The sequence below is a fragment of the Cavia porcellus genome, unplaced genomic scaffold (genome assembly GCF_034190915.1).
Source record: "Cavia porcellus strain 051 isolate PalLab524CR breed Dunkin Hartley unplaced genomic scaffold, mCavPor4.1 scaffold_11, whole genome shotgun sequence".
NCBI classification, from domain to species: Eukaryota; Metazoa; Chordata; class Mammalia; order Rodentia; family Caviidae; genus Cavia; species Cavia porcellus.
Genome location: NW_026947494.1, coordinates 50,035,682 through 50,050,958, shown reverse-complemented (window position 1 = coordinate 50,050,958; position 15,277 = coordinate 50,035,682). Strand labels below are relative to the sequence as shown.

Genomic DNA, 15,277 nt, shown 5'->3' with positions numbered 1-15,277 from the left:
AGGGCTCAGAAACCAAACAGTTGTAGTTAATAAAAAAATACAGAAAAACAAAAAACAAAAATAATTTGTCCTTTGTAAAGAGAAGGGGAAAAGGAAACGAAAGAAAAAGAGAATCTAGCCCTGAGGACTAGAGCTACTTTGATTGCACAAGAACATAATCAGAATCAGGAACACAATGGAGGAAGTAATCCCAAAGGAAATCAAGATTAAGATGCATACTTTGGCCTCTGCCTACAAGCACCAACCTCCCAAGCTCACGGGTCATTTTATTTGACAATGTCACATCGATTCACATTTCACAATGCACTCTTAACTTTAGAATCTTAATGTACTGGTTGAAATTAGCTGCATCTATGGAGAAGAGTCTGCTCTTAACTATGTCCTCCTTTGGAGAGATTTCCTTGTTGACTGGAGGCATCAGCAAGATGTCATGCTATTCTGGTAAGTGGAAGCCCTTGGTGAAATGAATTATATATATATATATATGTGTGTGTATATATATATGTGTGTATATATATATATATATATATATATACATATTTTATGGACATATATATGCCTTTATGTATGTATAAAATTAACCATGGCATGGTTTGTGGGAAAATAAATGAGACTTTCAGTATTCAGTAATCCCACTGGGTCAAATGTGTCCTCATTCTTAGACAATGAAGAAGCTACAGGGAAGAAGGTAAGGCTTCAGGAAAGGCATGCTGTTGTGTGAATGTGTGCACAGGAAAGAAACGGAGCTGTCGCCAGGCCCGCTCCTTCCTTGGTTCCACCATGTATGGAGTTTCAGGGTCCTGGACACATCTGAGTGTTCTGATGGTGCCGTAGGCCTGAGGGGTGGGGCGGTGAAGTCAGGAATGGCTGCCGTGCTGACAACTGTGTAGTTTCAGGGACTTCCTGTAGAAGCGCTCCTGAAGGCTGTACCTCGGTGCCACAAGCTCTACCTCCTGCTTCCTCTGTGCTACCTCTTCTCCCAGACCCACCACACCCGAAGTAAGAATCATCACCTTAAGCAACATCCTTCCCCAGAGATGTTAACTGTCTGTTCTGTGTTCATGCATTGTCAAGAGGCTGAAACAGAAAGAAGTCCAGCCTCTTTGGCTCCAGTTTGCCATGAGCTCCGTCCTCCCCACCTTAAGATTAGGGATTTAGACAGCAGTGTGGCTGCCCTGCCTCCCTGTGGGCCCTGCGCATTGTGCTACGGGATGGACACAGGGTTCAAATCTCCTGCGGGATCTGGGCCTCACCTGCACTGGCATGCCAGAATCGCCTCCTGCCTCTCTCTGTAGTCACCTGCTGGGAAGGTCATCTTGGAATCTACTTTCAGTCCCAGCATCACCCTCGAATACCCACTACCCCTGGAAGGGAGAGGTGAGCTGAGAAACAGCAGCCCACGTGTGAATGTGGAGTATTTTTATTTCATGTTGTGGGAATGGTAGTGAAAATTCTTTAGGGACACAAGTTGTATTTAATCTGTCAATTCTGTTGAGAAGAATCCCTGAAAAAAAGTTACTATTTAAAAAAGGATGCTAAAAACACTTGTGAATGAGTGGAAGTAGAGTGCACCGTCGGCATCACAGAGGACTAGATACATGACTTGGCAGCAACTCTGTCCCTGCAGAAGTTTAGAGAGAAGGCAGAGGAACTTTGCAGATGCACAGTGCCCCAGCCAGAAGATTCTACTTTGAAGAGCCCAGGGAAGGAATCTCCTGGGGGTGCCAGAGGGCAAGAGAGCCCCACAAATGCGGCTGCCCTGAAACTCTTGGCTGTGAAACAGCTGCTTTACTCAGGACCAGGACCTGGCAGTCAATCAGAGAAGGTCCTTATCCTTCTAGAGTGCAGGTCAAATGCAGAGATTTGGCAGGGGACTGGCTTGTTTCATCTCCATCCAAACATCCCCAGGGGGCCACCCTTTGCTGCAGACAGTGGCAAATGAAAACTAAGTTTCACTTCCTTCTTGTAGCCAGGGTCCCACCCATTAGATGCATTTGCCCAAGACCTCACTGTACAGCCCAGGAGTGGAGATGGGAGCAGGGCACAAGGGCCTTATCTTGGGGGCCCAGATCACTGCCCAGAGGAGGTGGGCTTGATGAGGGGATGGTGCAGTATGTCCTAACATACTGCCCCTCTTCCACTGCAGAGACTTTCTAGGGACTGGAGTTACTTCTGGAGGCTCCAATTTCAGCCTGCCTGTGTAGCCTTCCCAAAATATCTCTAAGCCAATGAATCTCCTGAACCTTAATCCCTCACTTTTTAAAGGGATGCGATGGCTTCTGGTGTCTGCAGCAGCACAGGCAGCCTCTGGCCAAGCATGCTGAATACCCCGATTGATTTTTTTTAACACCCTCCTCTATGTGACAAAATGATTCTCAGTGATAATCACATAATAATATAATCAGTAGCTATTGTTCTTATTATCATTCATTCTCTAGCTTTAAAATGATAATCTTTAAAGTAGAAATTTAAATTTTAAAGATAGTTTTTCGAATTCAGTTAATGATTCCATGTATAAACTAAAATTTGCATTCACTAAATTTTAAACAAATTAAAGTTCCAAGTGGTCACCTAGAATAACAGAATTGAATTAAGTCAGATTTATGCCCTGGCGTTGCAATCACCATGCTATCACCCTTTATCAGTGACTTAAACACCAGCAAAACTAGTACCAAGAAGTAGAGACAGATTGAGACTGAAGTCAGGTTGAACCATCTCAAAATGTTTGTCCTTACTGAAAGCTCTCCTAGTTGAGTTCCACATAGAATATAATATTTATTAAAGGGAAATAAAATAAGATATGCTAATTTGAAGTATATACACACATATACATTTACAAGTACATATATATATGCTTAAAAATGTATATAATTAAAATTTGCCACAGCAATTGTTTAGAATGTGGATCAACAAAAGATTTTGGGGGAAGATTATTTTAGTACTGACATTGTTTAGAACTGCTGGCCTGGGGGTAGTAAAAAGCAGACTGACTTATAGTCGATTTTATTATTGGTTTTAAATCCTCTGTAGGAAATGCAGCCCTGAACTACATGCAGCAGCGAGGACCGTGCCCTGCCTGATTCAGCGTACACAGCCTCAATAAGCTGGTGCCCTGAGCCCAAAAGAGCTGACCCAAAGCTAAGGCCTGGGCAGAGTACTGGTACCTGAGGGGGAGCAGTAAGGGTGATTCCAAAAAACTAGGCCTTTGCTGCCAGGAACACATACTGGAAGACTCAGCCTGTCGCCTTCCGGACTCTCAAGTGCCCTGAAATTTAACCTTGGCGATGAGGAACCCATGGCCCAAGACTGCTGAAACCCTGGGCCAAGTTCTCATAAAGTGACTCAGTCACCCCTTGCAATGAGAAAGTGCACTTCAGCACAATTAAGAGTCATTTCATGTCACGGAGATACACAAACAGCTGGAAACATGAATGTTAACTCTACCACTGCCAAATTTCCACTTGAAGCCACACACTGGAATTTCCCCTTTGCTAACCTGGATCTCTCTGTGCCTCCAAGTACTGCACACCCAGGGAGACAGTCAAGCTGTTTGGAGGGCAGAAACTGAGCTCATGTCCAGTATTCTTCAAGGTTCCCAGCAGTACAAGTAGGAGAAAAGCTAATTCCTTGGTTCTGGGGAAAGTGAAGTGGGTGCACTGGTCCTGTCTCCCCCCTTGAGAAACATTTAAAACAGAGGCACAGACTCAAGGAGAGTGCCTAAACATAAGAGTGTTTTTGTTGTTGTTTGTTTGTTTTGTTTTGTTTATAACAGCGATTAAACCCAACACCTCAAACTGAGCTATATCCCAGCCCTTTTGTATTTTTTATTTTGAAACAAGGTCTGGCTAAGTTGCTTGGGCTGAGCTCAAACTGGCTGTCTTTTTGCCTCAGCCTCCCAGGGTGCTGGAATTACAGGCATGCACCACCACCCTGGCTAAACAGGAGCTAGGTTTAATGCTGATTGCCAAGACCCCATGAGAATTCTGGGGAGAATTCTCCCTGGACAGAGGACAGTAGTTATTCCCCATGGCACACAGGAGTAAATGCAGGTAGTCATTGCCTGGTACCTAAAGACCCTTGTAAGACAGTGACATTTTTCTGCTAAGGAACAGTACAGCAGATGTCCATCAAAGATTTATGCACCAGCCTTCTTACCTAGCACTGCTGGGAGAGTGCCCCCTAGAACCTCACTCCATAAGACAAGTAGTTATCATCCAGTCCTTTTAGGGAGAGGCCAGGCAGGAGGAATAGGGCAGTCTAGCCACATACCTTGTGTCCAGGTATCTGGGAGTAGCCAGACACACACTTCAAATACAGCATGGGCACAAAACTCAGACCACTGTACCACTGTTGAATGTTGCTGGTTATCTCATATCTAGGGATTACAGGTCTTAACTACTCCAGGAACAGACTTGTGGCCAAACAAAGACAGGCTTGTTACAAAGGCCTCTTTTGTTGAAAAGGCCTTTGTCCCAGCAAGGGAGGGGATGGCTCCAGGCACCTCTTACCAGTGACCAGCCAGCAGTGAGGCAGGCATACAAGTCCAGCCAGCTCCAGCCTCTTATTTCAGAAGACCCAGCCTCAAGGCTCAGGTTTGCTGGCTATAGCATATGAGGAAGTCACATTCTTTTCCAACTCCCTTGCCTTCCCTAGAAAATGGAGATACTTCTGTAAAATAAGATGGGGACATAAACGGAGAAGCATATTGGCTGTGCTGAGCGGTTGCACTGCTGAGCATATTTATGCCTGACTGTGGCAGGCACAAGCCAATGTCCTTTCACTATGCCCCACCCTCCGCCATGCCACATACACTAAATGCGCATGAACTTAGAAATGCAATGTGTTTGGAAGCTATTCCTCCTTTCTCCAACCAAGGCTCCAAACACCATGTCTGAGGTGAGGGGCAGAAACTAACTCCACCTGAGCAAGCCAGGGAGAACAGCTGCTCCCCAGCCCCTCACTGCCTAACATGGAGAAGCAGGCTGGTGACCTTGCTCAGCCAAGTGATGCCCCTGCACTGATTTGGAATCCCAACGACAATGAGCCCTTGGAATCTCAGACAGAGGAGGGTAGAAATTCCTTGTCATACTGATAGAGTCCACAGTCCCAGGTAGTAAGGAGGCAGCTTCAGCCAGGTCCCCACAAACTGTTCTCAGGGTGGTTATGGGCTGGACTTTCGCTCCCTGATCCTCTCTTTCTGCTGCTTTTCTGAGTTTGGTCTCCAGGCTTCTGTCACCTCTGACAGCTTTGGGACAACCATCCAGAACCTTCCTATTCTCCTTAATTAACCAGCCCTGGTGTCAGCTGCTTCAATATTTTTTTGCCCAGTACTGTGGAAAAGACAATCAAGGGGAAAATTACTCAAAATTTATAGGAGCTTTCAAAATGTGTCTATACTAATATATTTATGACAGCTTTACATAAAATGAAAAATTGTAAACAGTGCTCATTATTGATAGTAATGAAATGGTTAAGTGAACTCTGATCCATTCACTTGGAAAAGCAAGCAATTATGAGATAAGAGACATGTGAGATAGATCAACAAGGGAAAACAGGATAAAAAATTATATGTAGAAGACACTTGAGCTTTTCCCCTGCCCAGAATATAACCTGGAACTTTATTTTTTCTTGTTCACAGTCCAATCTCTAGCCCTGGGCTGTAGTAGGTACTCAACTAATCCCTATGGAATGAATAAAAGAAGTATTTGCTCAGGAGTGGTGTGGAGAAAGCACATATAAATGCTATTAGTGATTATTACCAGTTAGTCACATTTTTAAAAACCTGTTGTTTTCTTTCTTTTATTTCTAATTTTTTGCATCATGTTCTTTTATTCACTTTTCCTGATAAAACCAGGGGTTTTCTTAGCCCAACCCCCTGGTGGGTGATTCAACTTCCTCTAATATTTTTGTCCTCTCTTGAAAGACCCAAGACGCAACCAAGCAGGTTGATAAGATGAGCAAACATTACCTCCTCATGCCAAGTGAAGTGCTCAGTGAAGAAATCCATGAAGGAGCCTGGCACCTTCCTATGGGTAGTGAGCACCAACTGACCTTCACAGCCCACAGCTGGAGCTGGGAGCAGCAGAGTCTGTCTGGGGGCATAAAGTGTTCCCAGGTGCTGAGGCCAAGTCGAAGGCCTTCTGCCCTCCTCCTTTCTCCTCTGGTTGTCATCACAGGCTTTGTCACCAGTCTACACACAGCAGTCTAAACAATGACACATTCAATAGCCAGAGGGAGATCAAAGGGGTTTACTGCCTCATCAGATTGGCATTCAGCTGGGGTCACCACCAGCTTGCAAGTGGGAGCCTGTCCCACCTCAGAATGACTAAGCAGGGATGTGGAGGGGTCTACACTCTGCAGAAGTCAGGAGGTGGGCTTTAGGCCATCCTGGACTCTCCCAGCAGAAAAGAGCATTTAACCAGCCAAGTAGCTGTAAGGAAATGAAATCAGCTACAGATCATGGGCAGTGGCAGCTGTGCACACCGGCTAGGACCAGCGTCTTCTGACCTCAGCAGTTGGGTCTCACTGAGATAGAGGTAGATCCTCTCTTCTCTCTCTCTCTCTCTCTCTCTCTCTCTCTCTCATGCATGCACACTTTCATCATCATAAAATCAATAAAATCATGCAAAGGAAAATGCTGGACATAGAGAAAATAAGACAGATTCAAAGCCCATAAAAAAGCCCTGCAAAGGGTCATGATAACTCTTCTAGAAAAACACGCTCCATTCTGATCTAATCCAGGGCCACCACCACAGTTTCCAGGTCACTCACTATGCATTTCTTCCTCCTTAAAATTGGGAGCCTCTCTACTTAGCAGGTTGCACAGCCCCACTCCAAGCTTGTTCTCCTGCTCCTCAGTGGCTCTTCTCTAAGCTCAGACAGTGCTTTCTGCACTAAATTCTGGGTCCTAGCTATGTGCTATTCTCCTCCTGAAGTCTTTGTGCTGGACTCTGCCAGTCTCTCCTATGAGAGAACAGGTTAATAACCCCAGACCCTAGCCTCCTGACTTTCCCTCTTGAACCATTTGGGTGGCTATTGCTACCTGCTGCTACTATCTCTGAGATATTACAAGATTCAAAAAAATTTTTGTACCTTTTGGTCTGCTAATACAAGTTTAATTAATTCCCTTTATTAAATACTCTCTGTTAAAATAACTATTGTGATCAATGTCTTACCTAAATAATATTTTAAAAATCAAAAGATTTTCTGGTGTATCATTAATGGTTCCCTTCATTAGCTTTACTGTATTAAAGTTAAACCAAAACTCAGTGTATTTTTCCAGTTATTCTTTAATTTATAATCATTAAATATACATGTGTATATATATATGTACATGTATGTATGGATATTTGTGTTATATAGTGGGTTTTTTATTGAATTCTTAGGGATACAAGAGAAAAGCTTCTATTAAAAAAAAGTATGTCAAGCAGAACTTGCTAGTGAAGACAAGTTACTGGGGCTTTGATGAAGTGAGTGGTCCACCTCCTCCTCACCTGAGGTGGGGAGCACAGCTTTTCATCTGTCATGTTCAAATGATACTGCTCAAGAAACTGTGTGCAAGACCTAATTGGAAGTTACCACCCACTATGCTGTTCAAGTCACTAGCCATTTCTCAGTTAGATTCTGAAGGTTTTAGATAGTTGAACAGTCAGAACATATGTCCTTTAAATAGCCAGTGATTCCAGAATAAAGAAATTCTGATGAGAGTCATTGGAAGAAAAATAAGTCCCACTGGAGAAGAGAGTGCAATAGAACAAACACACAGAAGGAGTTAAGCAACCTAACTGTTCCTAAAGACCAAAGGGAGGCCACACACTTGAAGTTGGAGGGGGAGTACTATTAAAATCACAGGTGGTTGCAATAACCACACATACATTCAGTGCTGAATTTCCAATCCCTATCTCCTTACTTTGGGAGCAATTAGTCTCGGGTGAAAAATTGCACTTGCAGCTAATTGCACCTGCAATTACCTACTTCCGGGTGCAATTAGCCACTTGAACCTAATTCTGAGTGTGCAAGTGTTTAATTGCATATGTGAGGGGGTGATTCCAGACACAGTTAGTTGTGCCCTCGGTCCTTGCACCTGCAACTAATTGTGACTAATAAAACAAGTCTTCATACAAGTCAGGTTGAAGGCACATATGGTGACCCTGTTTGAAGAACCTAAGAATTGGACTGGTTGGGCTGATAGTAGTATAAATGTGTTAAAGGAAACGAATGGACAAATTATAAATTGTCATCCTTTGGATCTATGATTACACTATCCTTGTCCCCTTCCTAGAATCATGTTCCTTTGGATTCTGAAATATCAAGTGAGCTAGTTAAAGGCGAGTCCCTTGCCTTGGCTGGAATAATATTTGCAAATAACTCTTCTGCTGACAATCAGGAAATATGCAAGGTTCACGTCAGAACTATATTCTGGTCAATTCCCTTTTTTTATTTAACTCTCATGAGATTGTTCAAAACACATAAGCAACAGATATTTATAGAATATCCGTGTATTACTATGTACTCCTACTACGCCCAAGTCATAAGGCGAATCCAGAGGTTTATAGACATAGCTCCTGCTTTCAGTTTCATCTCAGTTTCACAAGTAGTTACTGTTACACAAAAGCAATCATAAGCTTATTGGGAACATCCATTTGCTGCCTTTCTTCAAAAGTCTATTTATCAAATCTTTTTGGAATCCACATGCAAGTCGAGAAAATGGAGCCAAACCACTGTTTACACAATTAATGTTTCATTACAGAGGCTGTGAGAGTGCATGGGTAGGGTCTGCCCTAGGGTGACAGTTGAAGTTAGGATTCTCCAAAGAACTGATGATTGGTGATTTAGAATATAACTAGTTAGAAGGGGAGGATGGCACGCAGAGGGATAAAGATCAACAGCTCTGAGGCAGCATGGAGAACAGGAAGTAGGCCAGAGTGGCTAAGGCAGAGTAATCAGGAAGAAGTGTGACGTTTCGGGATGAGTGGGAATAAATTCTCCAATCTGAGCCTCGTGAGAAAATTGATGATAGCCCCCTGCCAAACATGAAGGGCACTGAGTGACCCATTCACAGTAGCCCTCTGGAAATTTTGATGTGAGATAATTTATAGCCCCCTGCCAAACATGAAGGGCACTGAGTGACCCATTCACAGTAGCCCTCTGGAAATTTTGATGTGAGATAATTTTTTGTGCCTCTCTCTGTAATCTCACCAAAACCCACCTGGACCCTAGATGAACCAGAGAGAGATGAGGCAGAGGGAGGATCAAATAAGCCCATCAGCCCTTCTCCTTAAGAGCTTTAAATTAAGTCAATACCTTTGATTTGGGGATCAGATTGAAGTTTTACATTAAATTGTACTGGACCCTTAATATTTAAAAGTACCATAATCAAAATTGAGACATCTATTAATTGGAAATAATCTAGAAAGTTACAAGATTTGTGTGAGATGTCTCTAAAGGATGGGAAATAGGGGCCCACCTGAGAATATTTAAAGGATTAGTGGGAGAAACACAGAGGCTCAGGCTATCCATGCAGTGAATTAGGGCTGCATAGGAATATGACCCACCCCTTCAGATGAGGAAAGAGAAAGCAGACAAGGCTCCACGAAGGTAAGAACGCACTGATTTGGAGTGAGAGACGGGATCACGAATTTCACAAGGAGAATATGAGACAACAAAGGGATGGAATCCATTTGCTACTGAGTAGGAAGCCTCAAGAAGTCTGGCCTGGCTAGAGGAGACTGTTGGAGTTGAGTAGAACATGTGCTCAAACCAGATGAAAGGGAGCCTTGAGTGCCAGGCAAAAGAAGCTAGGATTCTCAACCCTCAAATCTGGCTTCTCCTCCAAACTCTAAACAAACAGCAAAATTACTTAGTTTTGGCCTTAAGTGAGCACATCAAGTGAGCTTCCTCCCACAGCTGAAATTATGTCTCTTTCCCCTCTTGTCTGTATTAATCTGTATAATCAAAATAGTTGAGAAGATATTCCTTTCCTTTCCACTCCCAGCCCCTCCTCCAGCACACCCGGCCAGTATATGACAAGTACCAGTATATGACGCCAGCTTGGGGGTGGGTAGCAGAATCTCTACTTTTTCTTCTTTTTTGTGGCAAAGACTGACTGGACACTCACCATCCAGTGACTGTTTCCTCATCACCCAAAAAAACTTGATTTCCTAAGCTTCCTACCATCAGGCTGGAGTCACGCAACTGGGTTCTCAAGGGGCCCTACAGAGGGCCTGGCCTCTAGAACATTTCACACAGTCTTCTGTTCATGCCCCTACCGACTTATAAGCCTAGAAATAAAGGCTTCAGGAGGGTGGGAACATGATGGCAGGACCTGCTTCTCACTCAGAGATGAGCCAACAGGTGTGCATCCCTCCATGACAGGGGCCAGGAAGGACTGGGTTCACCCTCAGAGCTATGGAGCCTGCTCATCATTGCAGCACAGCCGCCTCCATCCACCTCTGATCCCAGTGTTTCTGACCCCATTTCCTCCCTCTGGTCTCTTCCCGCTATCCCATGGCCTTTGGCTTTCTTTCCACTAGTGCTTTTCCCCTCCCCACTCAGGAAAGACTCAGGCCTTTGTCCTCCTTGGACATCGACCTGCCACTTGTCTTGGCTGGTCCCTCTTCTGAAATGCTCTTCCTCCACATGTTCCCCTAGTTGCCACCTTATTGGCTGATATGACCTTTTCCCAGAAGAGGTCCTGATCCTACCCATGCACCCATGCCCTCATGACACTCTTCTTGATGGCTTTCAGGGCAGTTCCTGATCCGTGGAATTATCTGATCCATGTACGTATTGTCTGTCTGCATAGTATGTCTCCTGTAGAAGAAAAACTTGGTGTGTGGTATTGTTTTTAGTGCTCTCACCTGCTCACTCATGAATGGATGAATGAATGAACAAATGAAAGAATGAATGAATGAATGTAAATATTCTCTCCTCTGAGTCATCTAGTCTCACTATCTTCACATATGAGGAAATTGATCCTTTTCCCAAAACAAAAGGGAACAGGAAAGCAGCAGAGGCCCCTTCATCTTTCTGACTTTTCCTAAAGTGTTGAACTTGGATGTGATTTATGCAAATGAAACTCTGGGGGGATTGTTTCAGAGGGATGTATAAAACAAATGTCACTTTTACCTGGAGAATTGATCCAACCTTCGAACAAATTTCAAATATAGTTCTTTAATGCAGATTTGACAAATTTGAAATCTCTTACACAAAGCCATTTATCATCTAATGTGTGCCTGCCCTGCAACTCAGTTTAAGTTATAGCTTTTTAATGGGGTAAAATATTTCTATAAATCAAAATACCTTAAATATTCAAAATACCTTAAACTAAAACTGCCTATAAGAAATTGATGGATTCGAAGCATTGATTCAGCCTCTGAAAGAGTCCCCTGGCCTGGCACCATGGGTACTTCTAATAAAAGCAACTAAGGAGGTATAGTGAATATCTAATGTACCATTTTGTATATCTGTGTGGTTTCTCAAACTGGAAATAAATCAATGAACATTACAAAATGCATATTGTAGTGGCATATTCATAAACAATAGTTTGTTTTTCTATCATGACTCCAGCATCATTCTTTTTAAAACACAACTGAAGATTTAGTACTTTGTTACATATAACCATAACCCAGAGCTTCAAGAGGGAAAAAAGTCTCACCTGTGCATGATTTTATGTCCTTGCATGTGAAAGCCATGTGGGCCATAACGCCAAAACCAAAGCACCCACTATCCAGTGACGAACACAGGGCATAAGAATAAGAACCGATAAATAACATCACAGAAGCTGCCTTAAATACTAGAGCAGGGGAAGACAATATTGGTCTAGATCAAGCACTCACAGGCACAGTGCCAGGCCCATGCTGGGGCCCCGGGTATCTCTGCCTCCAGAGCCAGCAGCAAAACACAGCTGTGTCAGCCAGAGGCAGGCCATGTTCCACAGGCTACACACACAGTAAGGGCGGAACGTGCACACATAGCTCCTGCCAAAGCTTTCAGCCGTGTTGTCTCACCCTCTTCCTTAACTGGAAATGGGGGAGCTGTTTCCTCTCCTGTTAGCTCAGACACTGTGACCTAAAGCTGCCTCTCTACCTCGGTGACTTCCCTTCTAGAAGCCAAATATAACCATCCCTTTCCCGGTTCACAAAATTCCAGTCAGACTGCTGTACACAGTGATGAGTGGCCAAAGAGTATCACAACAGCCCAGGCCACAGCCAAAAATACCAACCCTTTGGTTAGTGAAGGCTGTTTTTCTGTTTTGTTTTGTTTTTTTGTTTTGTTTTGTTTTGTTTTGTTCTCCACTGTTGTTGGGACTTTATTGGGAGTTACTTTTATTTTGGTTTTGAATTCTGCTTTTGTTTTGTCTTTTGAAACTAAACGGAGTAATTGAAGTAGCTGCCATACGAGGCTCACGGCTTTAGTTCAGCATGATGAGCTGTGAGTGGAAAGGTATTCACCACTCACCGCTCCCCAGTCATCTGCATGAAAGGAGGTCTTGCAGTAAAAGAAGGCTGGCAAAGACTCTTATGTGGGCCAGGAGGGGATCTTCCATGCCTCTGTGCTCATCAGAGAAGGCCTTGGTGCCCCACTGGCAGTTCAGTGCCCTCCCCACTGAAATGACTTCAGTTATTAATTTATTTCTTTAAAAGTACACAGTGTTAGGGGCTGGAGATTTAGCTCAGTGGCATAAGCGCCTGCCTTGCAAGCAGGCAGTCGTGAGTTCTATCCCTGGTACTGATAAAAAAAAAAAAAAAAAAAAAGTACACAGTGTTCAACAATAACCACGCCCATTTTTTGATTGCTTCATGAACCCAAGACTCTTGTCAGCCAGGCTTTTTTGGAAGGCCTACAGACACATCTTATTAATTCTTCCCTAACAGGTGACATTAAAATTAAAACACACTGAAGAGAACCAGGCTGGGAAAGATGATTGCCTTCTCCATGCCCTGTTTCCAATTGCAATGAAAAATAAATAATTTTGCAAAAACTATAACCTCCAATTGTTGGAACATTTTTGTACTTTTATTGTTGAAAGGCAGGATGTTTCCTGGCGTTATGTCTCCACCTGAGAAAAAAACATTCCCTCAATTTCTCCATGTGTGAACATATCACACAAATATATCTCATTTCTTGTCATGTTGAATGTTGTTCCAGAATCGATAAATAATGTATGTGTGTAATGCATTTATCAGTTCTCCTGTAAATATGTGAGTACATACACATACACATAAATATAATAACTGTCTTTTATATTAACAGAAAACAAGCAATCTCCTGGATATTTCTCCACCCTGAAATTAACTTTGCATTTTATCAAATGAGTAAAAAAAAAAAAAAAAAAAAAAAAAAAAAAAAAAAACAGTAACAAGACCCCGTTCTTTAGAGAACTAAATGCTAATCTATACCAAAGAAAGAGTTATGCTAAGATTTCCACATTGCATACTTTCTGAAATTACTTCTCTTGGTGGTTTTTTTTTTGGGGGGGGGATGGGTTATTTTCCAAGGATGGTCTTTGTTACTCCAGAGCCACTTAGATTGTTGAGGAAATGTAGCTCCAAAGGTTCAACTTGTTGTATCCAAGTTACCTCTCCTCTGCTTCCCCCTAAGAATATTTATCATGCTTGTCATTAAGAACTACTTCTGAGCACCTTGCAGTGCCAAGAGGGGTACCAGGTGCATGTGTTTGGCAGTCCTCACCTCCGCTGCTGTCCGCAGGCTCCAACTTGGATTTAAGCAGGTCATCATTCACACCCTCACGGCAGCAGCATCTTGGGGTGCCACAAACGTGACTGCAAGCAGTAGGCAAGGATGCAAGGGCAGCAGCTGCTCTAAGCAAAGTCACATGACTGCACCTGGCTCCTGTTTATCTCGGCTCTCCCACCTCTCCCCACCCATTTTCCCATTTGGAAGGCTTTTGTGTTTCAGCAGGGTCATGAAAGAATCACTAGAATTATAGACTATTAAAAAAGATAATCTTATCTAACCTGTTCATTTATACATAAGGAAATGGAGCTCCTGGGGAGTTCAGTTCTTTGGCCATGCTCATACAGGTGGTCACTGGCAGAATACAGATTGAAATTAAGTATCAGACTTCAGTTTCCAATGTTCGTTCCATGATACCAGTGGCTTCCCAACATTTGTTGGTGCAATCCACAATACACAGTAAATCTGATATCATGATTCACGTGTGTATACGTGCATGTGTCCAATACAAACATTTCCCGAAACGGTACTTTACTACATGATGTACTTGGATGTTTTCCATTGCAGTATATTTATTTTAAAATATTCTGGAGCTTTGATTCTTCTATTGTAGTACATTCATTTTTAAAATATTCTGAAGCTTGCTTAACAGCATGTATACTAAAACTGGAACAATACAGAGAAAATTAGTACGGTCCCAGCACAAAGATAAAATGCAATTTTTTCATGTTTTCTGTACATTTATAAAATGGTGCTTTACTTTCCTGGAATGTAAGTATTCGATTCTGTGGCTTACATTTCTCCCTGTTAGGTACATTTACTGAATACCTAAGAAGGCGAGAGTTGGGTTAGATATAGTATGAGGAGCCTTATAATTCTTACCTGTCACAATCCCGATCAGGCATGATCTCACTGTCTAATCTGTCCTCAGTCAGAATGATCTAGGAGAGAGAACACTGGATGTAGAGTCAGCACCAAGGCTCTCATCTTGGCTCCACTAACTACCTAATATGTCAATTTCTGTGCGTTTCCTCTGGCTTCTGTTATCTCATCTGCAAGATCAAGCTGTTGCTAATTGACAAAGTTCTGAGAAGTAAATGAAATAATGCAAATTAAAGCAATAAAAAGCTCTATACCCAAGCCTTGTCCTGGAATAAGGATGATCTTAAATTCTCGCATTTCAAAGAAATACAGTGTTTCAAGATGTTTCTGTATTCTCATCAAAACACCTGCATGATGTATTGTGAATAAATTTGGGAGAATAAAGGAAAACTATATCCTGAAACGGACTCATTTTTAAAGGCTTTTTGCAGGTGTTTGGAGAGAAGAGATTGACCCAAAATCTTAGAGATATTCAGTCCCGAAAGCAGTTGAAGTCACTGTGACAACAGAACATTCCATGTCCTTGAAAAAGAAAGGTGCTGAGTCTCAAACTGAGAAACATATTCGAGAGAGAGAGAGAGACAGCTTCCAGTGAGTTGAAAGAGGAGGAATCTAGTGCACACATGGCAACAACGTCAGACGGCTTTGCCAGGCTGGAGGCCGGTGGGACAGCAGAGGGGGAGCGGATGAAAAGCTG

General features: G+C 42.9%; 1 long non-coding RNA gene and 1 other non-coding gene across 3 annotated transcripts; both read left to right on the top strand.

Annotated features, from left to right (window-relative positions):
* The first annotated feature begins 219 nt into the window (after positions 1-219).
* Positions 220-3,727, top strand: LOC134478002 (uncharacterized). 2 transcript variants are annotated; one of them, XR_010050341.1, is made up of 3 exons: positions 225-441; positions 891-999; positions 3,031-3,727. It is a non-coding gene; the product is annotated as an uncharacterized LOC134478002 (long non-coding RNA). The 2 variants fall into 2 exon arrangements; XR_010050340.1 differs by lacking the exon at positions 891-999 and having other exon boundaries at positions 220-441.
* Positions 3,728-14,339: 10,612 nt separating this feature from the next.
* On the top strand, positions 14,340-14,441 carry LOC111754822 (U6 spliceosomal RNA). Its single transcript, XR_002789491.1, has one exon. It is a non-coding gene; the product is annotated as a U6 spliceosomal RNA (small nuclear RNA).
* The last annotated feature ends 836 nt before the right edge of the window (positions 14,442-15,277 follow it).